This window comes from Eumetopias jubatus, unplaced genomic scaffold (assembly GCF_037043125.1).
Source record: "Eumetopias jubatus isolate StellerSeaLion01/CBP00866 unplaced genomic scaffold, mEumJub1_p1.0 scaffold_4, whole genome shotgun sequence".
Taxonomy (NCBI): domain Eukaryota; kingdom Metazoa; phylum Chordata; class Mammalia; order Carnivora; family Otariidae; genus Eumetopias; species Eumetopias jubatus.
Window position 1 is genome coordinate 99,709,236 of NW_028274810.1, and position 18,744 is coordinate 99,727,979.

Below are 18,744 nucleotides of genomic sequence, written 5' to 3' on the forward strand. Positions count from 1 at the left end.
CAGTCATTCTTTTTTGGAAATGATAAGTGCATTTTAAAATTACTCCCCCCCCCAAGTAAATAAATAACAAAATCACTTTTCTCAAACAATTTGAACCTAAATATGTATTTTTTCTGATTTAACTGTCTTAAGGTAAAACTGTAACCACCTTCACGAGTTAAAATTTTACACAGTAGGGGCGCCTGGGTGGCTCAGTCAGGTAAGCGGCTGCCTTCAGCTCAGGTCATGATCCTGGGGTCTTGGGATGAAGCCCCGCAACCGCTACCTGCTCAGCGGGGAATCAGCTTCTCCCTCTGCCCCTCCCCCCTGCTCATGCACGGGCCGCGCTTGCTCTAATAAAAATCTTTAAAAAAAATGTTTACATAGTAATAGGAAACTACAGTTAAATGAACTACAGAAAGTGTTACTTTGTTACTTCTCTACTACTATAAACAGTATCTTTTTTTTTTTTTTTAAGATTCTATTTGACAGAGAGAGACACAGCAAGAGTGGGAACACAAGCAGGGGGAGTGGGAGAGGGAGAAGCAGGCTTCCTGCCGAGCAGGGAGCCCGATGCGGGGCTGGATCCCAGAAGCCTGGGATCATGACCTGAGCCGAAGGCAGACGCTTAACGACTGAGCCGCCCAGGCGCCCCAAACAGTATCTCTTTATAACAGAATTACATCAAAGAATTACAGCTTCAAAAATCCCTGGCTCTTTAAGAAAAATTACCAGTTATATAAGCCTGAAATCAGGCTTAAATTCCAGTTGGAAACAATAATTACAGAATACTTTTAGGAAGTTATAGGAAAACAATAACTTCTTTTAACTAGCATAAAAATTATTCTCCAAGCTTTGAGCAGCCAAAGGAAGAAAGGCAGGTAGGAAAGACAATCACACATACTCTAACACATACACTTACACAGCCTCAGTTCTAGACTGTTCCTCTGACCGGTTTTCCTTCCTATGACACACAATTAGAAGCATCAGGAAAGCGGAATGGAGCAAAAATTCCAGAAGCATTCACTAACAATAAAGGGATAATAAAACAGGCCCAATTTATTTGAATTTTTCTGAAATCTTGCCCAATTGCTTAACTTTGATCTTGTGCAATTGAACCTGCCCTCAGAGATTCCCTGGACTATTAGGAGCCTAAGGAGAAGATTAATTCTCAAACTGACCTTTCAGCAAAAGGAATAAACAGGAATGAAATAATACTAGTTTTTGGTTCGTTTGTTTTTGTAATATTCCTTTTCTATAGAAAAGAGCCAGGATTATATTCCTAAAACAGAAGTCAGTTCATGTCATTTCCTCTACTTAAAAACCTTCCATTGGTTTCCGTAGCCTCAGAACATAACCTAAAAATTCAAGGGCCTCCACAATCCAACCTCCTTCCCCAGCCTCCATTTTCACTGCCCAGCTTCAAGCCTTCTTCTCTACCAAGCACCCTCTTACTGCACCAAACACTCTACTCCTGGAAGCTCAATCTTCCTTCTCAACCTATTACAAATCCATATCTTTTGAGGACAAGATCAAATATCACCATGAAGCAGGAAACGTTAAGTCACACATTCCTTAATGTGCCCCTTTCTGAGCCACAAGTGATACCTTCTTTCTCTTTCTTTGCTCCTTAAAAACGTTGTGTTGATTCATTTTCCTACTTACTCCATCCGCCCTGTGTTGCAGCCAGTAGTTCACTTAACTCTCATACACTGATACAGTATTCAGTACGTGCTTAGCACAAGTGAAAATAGAATTTAACCAAGAAATTCAGTCTTTTAAATTCAATAGTCACACAATTTGCCATACAGCAGCAAATTTACAACAGCAACAAGCAGTCTGTTTAAAAGATCATCTTTTCCAATGAATTATGGCTTAAAAAATGAATTATAACTTAAAGAATGAATGGGTCCCCAAAAGTAAATATCTGTAGCTAGTGAGCCCATTTTGAGATGCTATGAAAACTTCGTTATTATAAGGTTTGCATCTCTCAGGCCAATAATTTTCATGAAGACCAAGCAGATTTTAGGACCCAATACTCTGTCACTGGCCATGGCTATACTGATAAAATGCGCCCCCTCCAAAAGGTAAGAATTTATTTTTCTCTGTGTATGAATTACCTGTCTATTCTTGGTCTTTGACTCTATGAATAAAAATCAGCCATGAGCCAAGCTGTGAAAGCTCAAAATGAATCACATGTTGGAAAAGCTTCTTTCTGCATTCTAGCCCAATGCCAAGAATCAGACTGCACAGAGTCTCCTGACAGGTCAGATTTTTTATCTCAAATGGGGTTAAACTAGCTCACCCAAACTCTCCAACTGTTTTCTTTTAACTACTATCTAATATAAGTTTTAACATACAATTTTGGATTTATTAGGCACATGTCCTCCGGTCACTGCAATTAATAAATCAAGGATCCTCTTTTTAACCGGTAACATGATTTTATTCATAAACCAAGAGGTGCATCAAGAGACAACAGCTCCTAGGGGTACCTGGCTGGCTCAGTCGGTAAAGCAGGTGACTCAGGGTCATGAGTTCAAACCCCACACTGGGCATAGAGCTTAAAAAATAAAAATAAATTAAAGAGACAACAGCTCCTATGGCATATTCTAAATGAAAGTGATTGTTTTTTCTTCCAAAGATAGTTAATACTAAACTCTAACCAGTAAGTCAATTCATTCTAATATCTGAAGCTATGTCTCATAATTTTATTTTAGCAGACCTGGGAATTCTGCCACTCAAATCCCACATTCCCCTGAAGCTCTTCTATTGTCAAAGTGGATGACAGACAACACCTTCTCCTGGGATTGTCCAGGCTAAAATGAACTCAGCTCAGCTATAGTGCAGAAATGGTAAGTTTCAATCAGAGGTTAAACAATTATTTTTATTTTTTTTAAAGATTTTATTTATTTATTCATGAGAGACAGAGAGAGAGAGAGAGAGAGAGAGAGAGAGGCAGAGGGAGAATCAGAGGTTAATTCAAATTTGGTATGAGTTGAGTCCCTGCCCTTAAAGAGACAGCATGACAAAAAAAAAAAAAAGAAAGAAAGAAAGAAAGAAAAGAAAAAGAAAAAAAAATTTGGTATGAACCAAGGTTCCCTCCTTCTGAAACCTCCCCATGACCACACCTCTGCAGCTAGGGCCTAAGAGGTAGCTCATTATCTGGGCAAGAACGCAAGTCAGACTTTTCCATCCAAGTGTCAACAATGTGTCAATCTTGCCACATGATAAACATACAGAAAGTACTTTTCATTTAGATGACAATACAAGTATTCCGGACTCTCACAAGGGTTAAATAATGAGTCTTCTGCTGGTAAATTCAGGTTTATCTTTTTTTTTTTAAAGATTTTATTTATTTATTTGAGAGAGAGAGAATGAGAGACAGAGAGCACAAGAGGGAAGAGGGTCAGAGGGAGAAGCAGACGCCCCGCGGAGCAGGGAGCCCAATATGAGACTCGATCCTGGGACTCCAGGATCATGACCTGAGCTGAAGGCAGTCGCTTAACCAACTGAGCCACCCAGGCGCCCTAAATTCAGGTTTATCTTTATATAAAGTTACATATCTGAACCATATTAGTCATATCCTTCATAAAAAAGACTGATTATGGTTTAGTATATTTTCAGTTTGGAAAGCAGGTGGATTACTTTTTTTAAAACGGTCTCTGAAGAACATCTTTTCCTTTCACCTGTTGAAAACACTTAGTGTGTACATCCTTGTATCAGGATGTCTAACACTTTTCTCTTACAGTTTTAGAATTTATTACCCCCCCAAAAAGTTTCTCTTGATGAACCATTATATATATGTACATGTATATTTTCTTTCCCTTTTTACTTTGACTTCTAAAAGTTTCAAAACTAAATTATAATAACCACATTACACAAATTGCTGTAATTTATTTATTTAGTTTTTCCTCCTGTTACACAGTTTTCTTTCTTATCTATACTTTAGCAGCCCCTCTTATATTTATGCTATTTGTGGGAGGCTGCTTAAAACCTTTTTAGAAGCAGTAAGTGGTAGAAATTATAAACCAAAAAAAGTTCCTGTAATAAACCTATTCTGCTATTTAACATCAGAAATATGTCAAAATTCTAGTTCCTAAAAACAAGACTTCAAAAATTATACAAAAATTTGTGCTGAATGAATTTGATAACTGTGAGTGGCCAGAAAAGCAGGCCAAGATCTGAAACGAGATCCACCAAACAGAAGCAGACAAAAGTTCAATGAAGGAGGGAGTGTGAAGTAAGCAATACTTCCAGTGCAGCAAAGCCATGAAGTATGTCTCCTGGTTTCAGCAATAACAGGCTGGAAACCAGAGCAAGAGCAGGTGTCCGTGAAGTGAGGGACACAGAAGCCAGTCTATGGTGGGCTGGGGAGTAACTAGGAGGCCAGGAAGTGGAAATACAAGTATCCTCCTTGCTTCCAGCACTTGGCTGTGAGGGGCAGGAGAGTGACAGCTAGGAGGGAACAGGAATGAAGGAAGAATTTTTCTCCCCTGCTTCCCCGTTTTTATTAGGAGAGATCTGCATGTTTCTATACTTTATTCAACAGCTATTTATTAGGTGCCTATCATGTGATAGGCAGTTCCAGGAGTCTGGGATAAATCGATGAATGAAACAGATAAACATCCCTGCCATGGAGAAGCTTACATTCTAATTCTAGTAGGGGAAGTGGGGACATTAAAATAATAATTTCTACAGAATGCTATGTGATAATAAGCATTACCAGGGAGAGAAAGTACAGCAAAGGCAGATGGCTCAGGAGTATGGCGGGGAGGAACGCTGTGTACGTACATAAATGAGGTTAGGGTAGGCCTGCTGAGGTGGTGAGGTTTAAGCAGAGACTTGAAGGACATGAAGGAGTTAGCCAAGCAGCCTCCAGGGGAAGAGTGTTCTAGGTAGAAGAGTCAGAGCAAAGGCCCTAAAGTGGGACTGTAGGGAAACAGTGAAAGGGGAAAAGAGTAACCAATACAACAAGTCCCTAAAGATTACAAGGCGATGACATCCAGAACACAGGCCAAGGGATTAGCTGAAGTTGGGAGAGTAACCTTTTCTCTATGACTGGAGGAAAGAAGGTAAGAAAGAAGGCACAGAATTCTTTAAGCAGAGGAAGAGGAAGCACGCGGGGGGGGGGGGGGGGCCCGAGGTGCATGCCCTTTTTTCCCTATGAGGTGGTAGGTAAGGTTTTAAGCCAAGCATGGGGCAGTGGGGAGGCTTGAGTAAAGCAGTCAAAATTTTAGAAGTCACTGTGAAGAACAGTGGAGGGAAATGGACAGAATTACTTCAACAGACACCAAAGACAGATTCAGAGGAGACCTAAGATTACACATTAATTGTGGCACTAACCCCCAGCACTGTGTGAGATTTCTCCATGGCAGGCTAAATATAGAAGGTATGGGTGGTAGGAAGGATGTAAGACTGGCATCTGCATAATGGGTCCTGCAGAATAAAATAAAGAATGAGAGACTGCAAGTGCTGGTAAGAAAAGAGCTGAAGCAGTGCACCCCAAAAGTCAAAGTGTAAAATCTGGAAGAGGCTGATGGACCAGGAGACAATGTGGAAGAGCATCCGGAAGGAGACTACAAAAGTGAGAGCTATAAATGATCAGAGCTTCAGATCTGAAGGACAACCTGACATTAAGACAGATCTGAAGGTGATGACAACGTAGAAGATGGGGCCACAATACCGAGTTACTGGAACAGCATGGAGCTAACGTTTGCTTGAACTGAAGTCAAAGAATTTTATGGTTAAAGGTAGTTACAGAAGAAGTACAGTACAGTGGCTACGTACTTATTTCTAGTGACCTGGGGGAAGTCACCTAACCTGTTTCTTCATCTGTAAAATAGGGGGTAACAGTATCTATTTCATACGGTTGTTACAAGGATTAAACTAGTGAACAATGTAAACTGCTTGGAAAAGAGCCTAGCACATAGAAAGGGCTCAATATGAGTGAGCTATTTCGTCATTATTGTTGTTGTTATTGGTTATAGTCATTGACATCTGCCAGGATGATGTCAGAAATTCAGACAGAGGGAGAATTAAGCCAAGTATCAAAGACATCACACAGAGCAAATGGTAGAGGATGGTATAGTTGAATGATACACTTTGGAATAAACAATGTGATATTAAATATAAAAAAAATTTCTTTAATCCATCAGGCATTTACAATCTTGTGACTTCAAACACATATACAAACAACGACAAAGCAATCATAAAAGTACCAACTGAGCAGTAGGTAAGTATTATATGGCAATACCAAAGGGAAAAGGCTCTGACTATAAAAACCATGGAAACTACCACGGCATGGACTAAATTGTACTAAACCACTAAATTGTACTAAAACGGAAAAGACCTAGGGTTAACTCTATCTTACCATGTCTGTATACAAATGGTAAAGTGTACATTCCTTGAGAGTAAAGAACTAAATCTCTATATGCACTGTCAATAAACTGATAATGAATGTCATAAAAGTGAGTGTAAATGAATCACTGGGCCATTAACCAAAAAGCCCACCTCAAAGAGAAGTCCCAGGACCCTTCTGTACTTCTTGTCAGAGTCACATCTGCTTCATTTATCTTCTATTCTAATGAGCTGCACAAAGAAAAGTTCTGAAAGTATGTGTATTTATCCGCAGACTTCTGGGGTGCACTGCTATTCAAACTTTTATGAACTCAGAAATTCATCAGTTTGTTCCAACAAGGCCATCTTTCAAAGAGGACGACATGAAGTAGGCAGGCTATACCTTTCACTTCAAAGCCTTGTAAAATTATATCAGTTTACAAGATCAAAAGGATATGCTTCACTCCTGGAAAAGACCTGCTGTGATTAGCAACCCGGGAAGGAGTTTACAAACTAGAAGGCAGGGGCCCAGTGTTGTCCTTTACTTTGTACACGGAACAAGACCATGACAGGGAAGTGAGCTAGAAAGCTTTGGCCTGGGAGAGACTATTGGCACTCTTCTTGAGAGTTTATTCCCTGAACAAATTCAAAGTGGGAAAGAGAAAAAAGGGAAGTTGCATTCATATCTGGTGTTGGAAGGAAAAATGGTCTGTTTAAGCCCTTCGAAGCTGTACTTAATTGGATAAATTTTGGAAAAACTTCATCAGAACAGAGCTGCACAGATTCATAAAATTCTGCCACCAAATCAGGTTCACAATCAGGTCTGATTTTATCAAATGCTGAAAATTATACTTAACCACAATTCTTCAGGTCGTTTTTTGCTAGTAAAGTAACTGTAAAAATTTAAAACTTAGAAATAGTTCTTAATTGGGGCATGGAATTTTAAAACAGACATTCTGTATTTCTCTCATGCTAAAGTAATACAAAAAGCACTAGTTTCCATCGACACCATTTTTTAGTCAACTAAGTTTTTTTTTTAAGATTTTATTTATTTATTTGACAGAGAGAGACAGCGAGAGAGGGAACACAAGCAGGGGGAATGGGAAAGGGAGAAGCAGGCTTCCTGCCGAGCAGGGAGCCTGATGCGATGCGGGGCTCGATCCCAGGACCGTGAGACCATGACCTGAGCCGAAGGCAGTCACTTAACCAACTGAGCCACCCAGGCGCCCTCAACTACGTTTTAAAAGGAAAGCTTAACGATAAAACTACAAAAATAAAGTATTAAGACTTTTCTTAGAAAACCCTAACTGAAAATTTTTAGATAGTTCAACTTAAGAAGTCACAGGAATTTGTTCATTAAGAAATGAAGTTTGAAAGCAAAAGGCACCAAGATCGGCATGCCACTCTCCTCAAGCATGTAGGAGAAGCCAGATTTACAAGCTCACACTGAATTCAGTTATTGATCATTTCCAGATCTGCTTTACAATCCCAAGGTGTGTGCAATCCTCATACTCCATCCTCACACGGTACATTTAACTCCACCTGCCTCATAATCCAACAGCCACACCAAGTTAATTAGAAAGCACCACCTCACTTAAGAGAACACAAGCTAAGATTTTATTATGACTAAGCTAAGCTGACAAAATGCCAGCCTTTAAATAAAATATCCACCATGATATCACTTAAGAGCTATTCAAACCCAATCATCACACTTTCATGGGGCTCAGACAGACCCATCTATGACACAAAGCAACATATTCAGTGTCGGCAGAACAGCTGCCTAGAACAGTAAGAGATATGTGAGCACGGGATCTGTTGACAATCTAATTTCAGCCACCTCCAGATTCCACAAAGATGACAACCTGCATCTTCAGAAATACTGCTGCATGCCTCTCCCACTGTCAGAACATGCCAGGTTACTAAATCTCTGCATGGTGAGCTACTCTGAAAATCTACCCATCCAGTGCAATATACCAACTCGAAGCCTCCGTACTGGTAAACTGGCCTTAGCAAACCTCAGATCTGCCTGTGTACATGTAAGGTATTATCATCAGGCCTCCACAGTCCATAGCACTGGCCGTACAAGATGAATAGAGAAACACAGTATTCACCCCAACAAGAATGGAAGCTTGAAGGCACTTTAGCACAGAAGCTCATTTAGCAATTCACCAAGGAGAAAAAGTGATTCGGGAGTTCAATTCTGGTTTTAGGGCCGGAATGTGTTGTGTTGCATGAACAATGACTAGCTTGCTCGAGCAGGCTCCCAACCCCCACAACTTGGCTTCTGGCGCGGCCAGTCACCCTGAAAGCTGCCAGGGCTGTCACTCGGTGCCTTCCAGCAACCGGACTTGGCTACTAAAGGATTTGTCAGATCATCCTCCCAATATGGCTGCCAGAGTAATCCCGGGCTGCTGAACGCCGAGACCACACCAGCCTTCCTTGCGCCTGGCCAGCATCCCACACGCCCCCTCCCTCTCCATCGCGCTCCTCTCCCCGCTCCTCGCGCCATCGGCTTCCCCTCCGCCACGCCAAGCCCCTTCCTACCTTCATCTGGCCAAAGCGCATAACCCCATTCCCAGGCTCAGCTCCGACGCCAACCGTAATGGGGGAGAGGGGATGGGGGAAACGAGAACCGGGGGCTTCAAAACGGCGCGGCGCCCGCTCCACAGAGCTGCAGTGTGCGCAGAGAGCGCAAGCAGCCGACAACGGCGGGCCAGCTGACCGCTGGGCACAGCGCGAGTCCGGCGGCTCAGGGGAAGCCGAGGGCTGGTGCCAGGCACTACGGGCGACCCAGCAGGCCGCTGGACCCGAGGCCGGGACTCGCCGGCCCGGGAGGGTCCCCCGCCCCGCCCCGCCCCACCCCGTGCGCCGGTGGGGCGGCGCGGCTCCCGCCCGGCCCCGCGCTTCCTCCGCTCGGACCCCGCCCGGCCCGGGCCCGGCCTCCCCTCCCCCCGGAGGCCCCCTCCCCAGCCCCGGCGGCCGCGGCGCCAACCGCCGCCCGCCCCCAGCCTTACCTCAGCCGCGCTGCGGACCGACGGGCGGACGGACGGGCCGGGTCAGCAGGCGCCGCGGCGCGCGGGGGCGCTGGGGGTCCGGCACCGATGCTCCTCAGCGCGAGCAGCGGCAGCCGCGAGCCGCAGGGCGCCGCTCCGCAGCCCCATCACGCAGCGGCCCGGCCCCGCATCGAGGGCCGTGGCGCGGGGAGGGCGGGAGCACTGGAAGCCGGGGCGCGGCGACGAGCCGGCGGTGGCAGCTGCTGCGGATGGGGAGCGGCTGGGACTCGCGCTGGCGCCTCCCAAGGCTGCCGCCGTCCGACTGCCCCGCGTCGCTCCTCGCGAAGCTCCGCCCGCAGCCGCCCGCGCCGGACACCGCCCCGAGCCCGGCCGCCGCGCGTCACCTCGGCCCGCCCCGACGTCCGCGATTGACGCGGGAGGCGGCCAATCGGGACTTAGAGCTCGCGGCGGCCGGCCAATCGCAGGGCGAGCCAGAGAGGGGATGGGGCGAGGAGCTGAGGAGATGCCCGGGCGCCTCCTGGTGGCCCGGACGCCCGCGCTGGAGCGGGGCTGCGGGGCTGCGGGCCTGCGGGGCTGGGGAGGCCGGCGCCCAGAGTCCCCTCACGGGTGACCCTCGAAGGACGTCATTCGGCAGCGGTCGCGCCTGGCCCACCTGATGATCCGCCTTGTAAGGAAACAAAGCTTGGCCAAGCGGGGCGGGGCGGGACTGTGGGGGCCAGGCGCCTGCGGAGGGGCTGAGATGAATACGGGAGGCGGCCGAGTGTGGAGTCGTTGTGCGTTTGGAAAGCCGCTCGCTCGGGGAAGCCGCCAAACACGGCGCAGTCGGAATTGAAACACGCAAAGGGATGAGTGTATTATCCCGCAGCAAGCTTCCCGGCCTATTCTTATCGAGCCCGATCACAACACCTCCCACACGCCACCTTGGGAGAAAAGGCGGAATGAGTAATGGAAAAGCAAGATTTTAGTGGGCATTCAACTTGTCTCCTTGGGAGACGGGGTAAGGGCCGTGAGTAAAAGAGCAAAACGCTTTGTATCGTCCCTGAGCTAACGACCCGAGCTCCCCTCCGGGAGATGCCCTTGAAGGAGGGTTGTTGGAATTGAGCAACCCGGAGAACACGAGCACTCTAGTAGCGATTTTCTGAAAATCAGATTTAGATTCAGCTCAAAAGGAGAAGCCCACGGCTGTTCATGAGTGGTCCAGTTCAGTACCTAATGAAATAAAATACTCAACGGTATACATGTGCAATTATCATGCCAAGCGCCGTTATTTTATAAGGTGTGAAATGCTTTTTTATTTACTAACAGAAAGTAAAATTGGATTTCCCCCCTGAATTCAATACAGGTTTGGGTGTTTTACTTATAAGCAGACACTAAAACATCAAAACTAATTTCCTACACTAATGATTTTGGAAAATCTGCATCCCCACTAAAGTCCTCATACTCCAGCCAGTCAACATTTATTGAACATTTATCATTTTATTTAGAATTAAACTCCACCTGGGGCCCCCTGGGTGGCTCAGTCGTTAAGCGTCTGCCTTCGGCTCGGGTCATGATCCCAGGGTCCTGGGATCCAGCCCTGCATCGCGCTCCCTGCTCCGCGGGAAGCCTGCTTCTCCCTCTCCCACTCCCCCTGCTTGTGTTCCTGCTCTCGCTGTGTATCTCTCTGTCAAATAAATAAATAAACAAAATAAAACAAAATATTTTAAAAAATAAAATAAAAATAAAAAAAAGAATTAAATCCACCTACCCACAAAAGGATTTGATATAACTCCCATGGAAGCATACGAGGAATAGAACTGTATAGCATTAACAAAGGAGTAAAGTTAATAATTAAAAAAAAAAAAAGAGGCTATATGGTGGGAGAGAAAAGCTATATGAACAAGCCCAGTGCATAGAAAGAAAAGTAACATTAAAAAGCAGACTCAGGGGCGCCTGGGTGGCTCAGTTGGTTAAGCAACTGCCTTCGGCTCAGGTCATGATCCTGGAGTCCCTGGATCGAGTCCCGCATCGGGCTCTCTGCTCAGCAGGGAGTCTGCTTCTCCCTCTGGCCCTTCCCCCCCCTCATGTGCTTTCTCTCTCTCTCATTCTCTCTCTCTCAAATAAATAAATGAAATCTTTAAAAAATAAAATAAATAAATAAAAAATAAAAAGCAGACTCAGGGAATGTGCTACCACTGAGCACAAAACTCAGCCCTTAGTTTCCTGAAAACCAAGACAAAAATGAAATTCCAATGGGTTAATGAACAGAAGCTCATCAATTCATCAGTAGACACCAAGTTTTTCCCAGGCTGGGACTCTTTGTATAAGTACTATGATAAGCACCATGGAGAGTTACAAAAACCTGAGTGGTAGTTAATATTGTTTTGGCTCTCAATGGAGCTCAATCTGAAAAGAATCTAAAACTGAGTAAAGGGCATGTGGTGGTAATCACCACTGAAATTAAGCAAAAGCATACCGAGAAGGGTCAATAGAGGCAGGTAAGGCTGTTCTAGGTTTCAAGGCCAAAATAGCCAGCTCTGCATAAGCCTTTTGACCCTTTGATAGATGAAGTTACTCTGCGGGGTCATTCAATTTCTCTGTAACCTAAAAGATTACAGATTTTGTACAAAGGCACCTTTTAAAAGCTGTCAAGTTCTAGAAAATTGAATTTAGCCATGGCCCCATTGGGTTATCCCTGGAATGCCATAGAATAACATCAAAAGATCTATTAATGTGATGCACATGCCCACTCTACTACAACTAATAGGGTTTCTGGATACAAGATTACTATACAAAAATCAACAGAAATAGCCAATTAGAAAATGATTTTAAAAGATCCCATTAAATCATTAAATATGGCAATAAAACTATTAAATATGTAAGGTTAGGTTGGCAAAAGATGATCAAGACCTATATGAAAAAAAATTATACAGCTGTATTGATGAAACACTTAAAGAATACATAAGTATTATAGCAACATTATCCTAGATCTGTCTCCTAAAACAAGGGAAACAAAAGTAAAAAACTATTAGGACAACATCAAAATAAAAAGCTTCTGCACAGCAAAGGAAACAACAAAACTAAAAGACAACCTCTGAATGGGTGAGATATACCTGATGAGGAGTTAGTATCCAAAATACATAAAGAACTTACACAAAATGGGCAGAAGACATGAACAGACACTTCTCCAAAGAAAATATACAGGGGCACTTGACTGGTTCAGTCGGTGGAGCTTTTGATTCTTGATCTTGGGGTTGTGAGTTCAAGCCCCACATTGGGTGTGGAGATTGCTTAAAAATAAAATCTTCTAAAAAATTTTAGAAAAAAAGACATACAGATGGCCAACAGACACATGAAAAGATGCTCAACATCATTCATCATCAGGGAAGTGAAACTCAAAACCACAATGAGATACTACCTCACACCTGTCAGAATGGTTAAAATCAAAAACATGAGAAACAAAAAGTATTGGCAAGGATGCAGAGAAAAAGGAATCCTCATGCAATGTTGGTGGGAATGCAAACTGGTGCAGCCATCGTGGAAGACAGTATGGAGTTTCCCCCCAAAATCAAAAATACAATTACCATATGATCCAGTTATTTCACTACTGGGTATTTACCCAAAGAATACAAAAACACTAATTCAAAAGGATATATGTACCCCTATGTTTATTGCAGCATTATTATAACAGCCAAATTATGGAAGCAGCCCATGTGTCTATCAACTGATGAATGGATAAAGAAAATGTGGTATGTCTATGTATATATATGTATATGTGCAATGGAATATTACTCAGCCATAAAAAAGAGTGAAAGCTTGCCATTTACAAAACCATGGATGGAACTGGAGAATATAATGCTAAGTGACAGAAGTCAGTCAGGGAAAGATAAATCCCATAGGATTTCACTCATGTGGAATTTAAGAAAACAAAGAGCGGCACCTGGCTGGCTCAGTCGGTGGAGCATGTAGCTCTTGATCTTGGGGTTGTGAGTTAAGCCCTACGTTTGGGGTAGAGTTTGGAAGAAAGAAGGAGGAAGGAAGGAAGGAAGAAAAGAAAGAAAGGAAGAAAGAAAGAAAGAAGGAAAGAAAGAAAGAAAGAAAGAAAGAAAGAAAGAAAGAAAGAAAGAAAGAAAGAAAGAAAGAAAAAGAAAGAAAGAAAGAAAGCCGACTCTTAACTATAGAGAACAAACTGATAGTCACCAGAGGGGAGTTAGGTGGGGGAATGGGTTAAGTAGGTGAAGGGGATTAAGATTACACTTATTGGGATGAGCACTGAGTAATGTATAGAATTGCTGAATCACTACATTGTACACATGAAGCAAATGTAATAGTGTATGTTAATGATACTGGAATTAAAATAAAATTAAATTAAAATAAATTAAAATCAGTCGGTTGAGCATCTGCCTTCGGCTCAGGTCGTGATCCCCAGGTCCTGGGATGGAGCCCCACATCAGGGTCCCTGCTCAGCGGGGAGCCCTGCTTCTCCCTCTCCCTCTGCCCCTTCCCCCTCGTGCTTTTTCTCTCTGTCTCTCAAATAAATAAATAAATCTTTAAAAAAATCAATTAAAACAATTCATCTAATCACCAAAAAGTAGAGGGAGAGATAGTCCTTATTTTTAGACAGGAAGAAAATATTATGAAGTTGTCTGTCCTCTCCAGGTTTAATCTATAAACTTAATGTAATTTCAATGAATACTTGAACAGGATTTTTCATGGAATTTGACAAGGTGATGATAAAATTAAATAATAAATCTATTCCATGTCCATTTAAAAAATTCATATGCTAGAATGAAGCCAAGATTATCCACAATTTTTAAGAACAAGATGTGGGGACTTGCCCATAAGTTAGCAAGATTTTCTGTAACATCATTCTAATTAGAATTCTGTTGCATTGGCACAAGACTATACGAGTCCAGAAATGGAACAGAATAAAGTCCAGACCACATGCACATGGTAACACAACATATGACAGCATTGGCATTACAAATCAGTGGGAAAATGGTAAACTATACATGATAATAAATGATGCTGAAATAATTGTTTAACTATACAGTTAAAAATGTGCTCCTTATACCATATAAAAAATAAATTTCAGATGGAATGCAAACCTGAATCAGAAAAACAAAGCTTTAAATATTTTAGAAGAGGGCGCCTGGCTGGCTCAGATGGTTAAGCGTCTGCCTTCGGTTCGGGTCATGATCCCGGGGTCCTGGGATCGAGTCCTGCATCGGGCTCCCTGCTCCTTGGGAGCCTGCTTCTCCCTCTGCTTCTCTCTCTCTCTCTCTCTCTTTCTCTCTCCCTCTCTCTCTCATGAATAAATAAATAAAATCTTTAAAAAAGTAAATATTTTAGAAGAAAATACAAAATATTTTATGATGTTGAGATAAAGAAAAATATTTTTATTTTTTTTAAGATTTTATTTATTTATTTGAGAGAGGGAATGAGAGAGAGAGAGAGCACATGAGGGGGGGGAAGGTCAGAGGGAGAAGCAGACTCCCCGCTGAGCAGGGAGCCCGATGTGGGACTCGATTCCAGGACTCCAGGATCATGACCTGAGCCGAAGGCAGTTGCTTAACTAACTGAGCCACCCAGGCGCCCAAGAAAACTATTTTTTAAATTTTTATTTATTTACTTTATTTTCTTAAGTAAACTCTATACCCAACGTGGGGCTCGAACTCATGACCCCAAGATCAAGAGTCACATGCTCCACCAACTGAGCCAGCCAGGTGGCCCCAATGAAAAAAAAATATTTTAAACAAGAAACAAAAACCACTAACCAAAAAAGACTGACGAACTTGACTGTGTTTTTTAAAAACCACACACACACTTCTACACAACAAAAGATATAATGAAACAAAGCAAACAACAAACCATAGATGGGACAAATATATTTGCAACACATATAGCCAGGGTTTCAGAATATATAAAGAAATCCAATCAATTTACAGTTATATAAACCAATATGGAAAATACAAGCAACCTAACAGAAAAACAATGGGCAAAAGGATATGAGTAGGCACCTCACAGACGAAAGAACGGAAAGACACTTAAATCATGGAAACGAGATACCATGCCAAATCCATCAAACTGCCAGCAATGGCAAGTGTGACAGTACCCAGTGATGGAAGAGAAGGCAATGGGACAGCTATTTTGGAAAATTTGTTAGCAGCCAGCCAAATGGAAGATGAGCACAGCCCTTTAACCCAGGATTCCAGTAGATACTCTAGCGAAAGTCTTGCACAGGTAAGCGAGGAAACAGGTCCAAGAATGCAGTCTTTCCATTGTTTGCGATACGGAAAAATCAAAATGCCCATCGACAAGAGACCGGATGAATAAACTGAGTCATAGGAGAGAATACTATGCAGCAACTAAAATTAATGGTCCAGCAACTAAAATTAATGCAGCAGTCAGGGCCCAGTTAGAAACCCCACTAGTCATGACAAACACAGGAGATTTAATAGAGGAATTGGTTATGCAGATGTTGCAAGCTTGAAGAGAAAAAAGAAAAGAAAAGGAGAAGGGATGCTAATTCAGAGACTAGAAACTGCAGGAAGGTGCCAAAATCCTAACACTGGAAGAATAAAGGAGGAGGGAGTGTTCCGGAAGCTAGGAGACTGGGGGAGGGGCCAGGACTGGAGCTGAGGTGCGCGGGGAGAGGGAGAGGCGGCAGCCTCAGGAAAAAAGCTCCAGAAGGAAAAGAGCAAAAGAGAAAGGAAAACGAAGACTTCGCTCCTCCCCTCAACGCCTCCTACTGGCAGAACCCAAAGAGAAACCAACTGGCGAAGGAGCTTGAGGAATACAAACAGTATGGAACGGTGTCCACAGGGCTGAGAAAGAATAAGAAAACAGCTAGCGCAATGACTAAATCTCAAAAACATAAAGCTGAGCAAAAAAACAACAACAAAAAAAAATAGTAAGAGTTTCAGAATAATTTGTGCGGTAAAATGCCATTTATGCATGAAGTTTGGAAACATGTGCGGAAGAACACTAGAGCGCGCAGGACTCCATTCCTGCAGAGTCAAGGAGGAAAACCTGCACGGGAAATGATCATCAACAAATTCAGGAAAGAGGTTACCCTAGGAGAGAGGAAAGAAAGGAAGCAGGAAGCAAGACACAGGAAGCTAATATTTTATTTCTTGGGGGAAAAAAAAAGACACAGGATGAAAATGTTGGGGGGCGGTGGGATGGGTAGATAGGTGGGTGCCGTTATGCCGGTCTCTATACTGCCTGTTAGAAAATATTTCATCGTTTAAAAATGTATTTGTCCAAAGGCATCCCAGCAGCGATGTCACCAGTAATCCTCTGCAGGCTGGGTCAGCAGCTGGATCGGAGGGGCCAGGACTCACCCGTGGCAGCTGGGCGAGCCTGAGGGGCTGAGTGGGCGGGAGGCCATAAGCCATAATCCCCTCCCTGACCTGGTTTTAAGATGCCCTAGTCCCACAACCTGCCTTGCGAAAGGTCACTGCCTCTTGGCCAAACAGTTGGCCTTCCTGACTCAGAGAGGCCATATTCATTCAAAATTGCCACATGCCGCCACTTGCACTGATGAAAATGTAGGGAGAATTAAGACCGCAATCCTTTGCAGGACTGTCCGTGCCCATAAAGAGAATTACCTTCCGGGTATTTTAAACAAGGTCAGGTAACACATGTACTTAAGTCTTGGATCATGTTGCGCATTTAAAAATAGGAATCGCTTATATGTTTGGACCTATGAGGCTACTGTGTTGAAGCTGGAAAGTATCTGTTTTATAATACAAAGTCCTTGTAAATGTTAATGTCTATTTGATAGAAGTATGTGTGTACAGATTGTATTGAACACTGTATTAAGTGACAACAATACAGAGCTGGAGACAAATCAATAAAGGCTCTGGTGTTTTTGTTTGTTTGTTTCTAAAGATTTTATTTATTTATTTGACAGCGAGAGAGACAGCGAGAGAGGGAACACAAGCAGGGGGAGTGGGAGAGGGAGAAGCAGGCTTCCCGCTGAGCAGGGAGCCAGATGTGGGGCTCGATCCCAGGACCCTGGGAACATGACCTGAGCCGAAGGCAGACGCTCAACGACTGAGCCACCCAGGCGCCCCTGGTGTTTTGTTTCTGTTTTTGTTTTTTTCAGTGAATACTTGGGATGCAATCTGATCTAACTCATTAATATGAATATACAGTGACACGACTTCTGCTGAGGTTATTTGGAATCAGAGAGTCAAAAGGGGAAGATACTTTAGTACAGGTTAGTCCTCCCGGTCAGGAAACTGATGAGCACAGCAAGCCTCCAGTTTGCTGAGGACTGATTTTTATTTGGTGGCTTCAACTACCCAGAATCCAGAAGGAAAGAAAAGAAAATCAGCCAAAACAGATGTCATGAAACTCATGCTTTTTACTCACTGAAAAGTTCCTCAAGCCTGTCTCTTTACTTATCTTTTTCACCTCGAATTCTAATAAGCTCCACTGCCTGAATTCTTTGCTAATGAGATTGGTAGGAACAAGTAGGAAACGGGAAATAGGGGAGTGAGCTGCTGGGAGAAGTGAGTCTTATTCCAACAAGATTAAAAATTTAAAAAGCTTGTGTTAGGTCTCAGACAACATAACCACCTGACAGCATTTGGATCCAAGTGACTTCTGGCTATCCGCAAAAGCCAGATTAATACAAAAGGTGAATTCTGATACTGCCTGGAAGAGTCAAAATCATGCTTCAGGATATAAACACAAATCTAGAAAGGTAATTTCAAAAATATGTGGACTAGGACAAGGCTTCTGCCTTTGAAAAGAATTTTCTAGTCTTCTTGGGAAGCCTTGAAGAAAAAAAAAAAAGTCTCTGCCTAGACCACATTTTCTGAAGTCCCTAACGCCAGTAGCGAAATCAATTGGTGTCATTTTTTTCTTTGCCTCCAATGTTCAATTATATTGAAATGAATATCCATTTATAAGGAACGTATACATCACAATGCAAATTAGCACAATTGCTGAGATCGCTGTGGCCCTGAGGACCCCACAGTAAATACCAAACATGATATTTACCACGCAGAAGTCACGAATCAAGAACCCAACACTGACATTTGATACTTTTGTAAAGACCAAGAGAATGGGAAATTTTAATTTGGTGTGTTCCCTTAGTTCCCCCCGATTAGTGCAAGGTTTCGTTTTAATCAGCTGTTGGCTCTTTGCAAACACAGTCAGCTAAAATCAGCATGTCTGGCTGTATCCCCTGGTCATGACTGGGGATCTATCATTTCAGCCAGATAAAAATACCCTGCAGAGATTCCCCTCTTCTGAATTGCAGTTTATGTATACATCATTTTTCTGTAACAGGAATTTTTTTACTAATTAGGAACAACCTTGTATCAATTAACTTTGGTCTTAAAGCCATGATTGAAGAAACCAAATTGTTGTCTCTGGGAATTGCAGTGACAGATGGTCCCGGAACACATGGGCAGAACAT

General features: G+C 43.1%; 1 protein-coding gene across 4 annotated transcripts in view; it reads right to left on the reverse strand.

The window, feature by feature from the left end:
• The window catches only part of KIF1B (kinesin family member 1B), a 141,351-nt gene extending 131,734 nt beyond the window's left edge, over nucleotides 1-9,617 (reverse strand). For all 4 annotated transcript variants that reach the window (XM_028108143.2, XM_088022616.1, XM_028108144.2 and 1 more), the window contains exon 1: nucleotides 9,330-9,617. The gene's annotated coding sequence lies outside the window, so the exon portion shown is untranslated. The remainder of the gene's footprint in view (nucleotides 1-9,329) is intronic.
• Nucleotides 9,618-18,744: the final 9,127 nt, after the last annotated feature.